Here is a 2,500-nt window from a genome sequence, read left to right on the forward strand (position 1 = left end):
GTTGTGTAGGCTAATACACGTGTTTGGTCAACTGCCTTTGCTATGGCGGGGAAACGGATTGAGGTGGGGAGATCTTTAAACCCGAGCGAACGGCCGATAGACTAGGCCTGTTCTAGTCAGCCAGCTTTTCGGTAAGGACTTTTAGCCGAGGGCCGTATAAAGAAATGGCAGTGAGTGCTTTTCTTTAACGAACAAACGTGATAAAAGACCAGAAGGAAAAGGGGGAAAGATAGTGAAAGGGAGACACACTTAGAAAAATTTGGCTTGCGAACTTTTCCGACAGCGCTGATTGGGGTTCTCTTGAGGCAAGACCACTTTAAAGGGAAGTTCTAAAAGCCGCAAATTGGATTGTTTGCGGCGGGATACTTAGAGGTAAATGATTAATGAAAATATTGATATACAGAAAGTAAATAAATAATAAGTAAATGAGAAAATAAAATGAATAAACGAAAAGGAAAAATCAAAATATATAAATGAAATTAGAATGCATAACTAGGTAAGAAAAACAAATAAATAAATAGTCATATAGATTATGATAATAACATTAATGCCAAATATCTACCAGAACAACATTTCTTACTACTACACACTGTTACTACAGTTACCCGATGGTTGTTCCACACTCAAATCATTTCATAAGCATTACAATAACACGGGGACTAGTAATGTGTGGCAGTCCACTGGTTGTTAGACATTTGCATGTTAGCGAAGTGTGGCTTTTTCGAGTATGATTTACTGTATTCTGTAACAGATGATTGCGATGCCTACTATTTAACCGCATGTGGCCATGTCCACGTATGTAAGCAAACGCTAGCCGTGATACCTGTTACTAAATTCCATCATTCTCTATAGAAAAAAAATGAGACATCGACAACGTGTAAAGAACCTTAATCATTAACTTAAAAAAGGAACTACATTAACTTTTTTTTCGGAAAATTATGAATGATAAATTAAAAATATATTAATTTGCGATGCTGAATTCCAAACTTAAAATCAGTAACAATATTCAATACAAATGCAGTCTAACTTAAAGTAGGGATAACGGAATTTGACGCTGGAAATCGTCCGTGAGGAAAGCTTTGATGACGTCACACCAGGCGATTGGCTAAGACTGCTTTCTGAAAATGCGGCCACTGCAAAAGTTATGTAAGCCCGAGATGGACAAGAATTAGAAATATATCAACAGATAAACACCCAAAAGTAACATATAACGTATCATCTATACATGTAATAGTATCTTGGTGGATCATCTGCTTCGCTATCATTGCCAACTCTACTTCCCGATAAAGCGTTGCCAGTCCATGTAGCATTTGCAGCCATGACCTTTCAATATTGCCGTGATTAGTTTTGAGATCTGCCATTTACAGCACGGTCTTGTGCAGCAATTGCATGTTTGGCACATTAACGACCTGGCACGGTGTGTATAGTGAATCTGTTTGTTTACTTAATATTCCCTGGGAAAACAAATTCAACTATTGAAAATTAATTAATCAGAAATAGGCTGCATATATATGGTGATAATTTACAATATAGCTTAAGTGTGATCATAATAGATCAAGCTCTTGTATGTATACATAAATGTGTGTGTGTGTGTGTGTGTGTGTGTGTGAATGTGTGTGTGTGTGTGTGTGTGTGTGTGCGCGCGCGCGCGTGTGTATGCGCGTGTGCGTGCGTACGTGTAGTGTGTAGATATAAAGATATATAGATATAGATATTGATAGATGTATAGATGCATATATATATTCATATATACATCAATATACGTATATATATATATATATATATATATATATATATATATATATATATATATATATATATAAAGAGAGAGAAAGAGAGATACACACACCCAGAGAAAGATAGATTGATTGATAGATAGATAGATTTTCATAGACATGGATTTCAATGGTAATATTTTCTGCTATGCCCCTTCATTGGTTAGCAACATTTCTCCTTTTATCTTCATCAGTTTCTTTTTGTGAGATCTCTTTCTCGTGTTTTAAGTAACCGTGTTCATTTTTGTTTTCCTTTGGCTGATCTTTTTAGACCACATATACAGCCCTGCTTCCTTAGCCTCTAACTATTCTTAGAATGCTGTAACTGGTTACAATACGTAGGCGGTTGACCTCAGAATTGTTATACATTCGCTGATTCTACATTTTCATCTAAGTCTTGGCGTATGGATCATCATTCTCATCAGACTCTTTCCTTTCTTCTTTTATCACTTTCGTAAGTGATTATAATTTCTTTTCTTTTATCAACAATGATTTTTGTTCTTAGGCCGTGGTATTCAGTTATCATTCTCTTCTTTAATTAATCTTCTTCATTTTCATTTTAATATCTTGTGATGCTCAGACAGGCATGATTCTTTTTTCATGTATGCTGTATCATATTTCCACGCCACGTCTTCTAGAAATGGTAAAAGTATCTCACCAACATTCAAGAAATCCTTTTCACTTAAATCGCATTTCCACCTAAGACACCTTCCGTTGGCTTCATG

This window comes from Penaeus chinensis, chromosome 25 (genome assembly GCF_019202785.1).
Source record: "Penaeus chinensis breed Huanghai No. 1 chromosome 25, ASM1920278v2, whole genome shotgun sequence".
Taxonomy (NCBI): domain Eukaryota; kingdom Metazoa; phylum Arthropoda; class Malacostraca; order Decapoda; family Penaeidae; genus Penaeus; species Penaeus chinensis.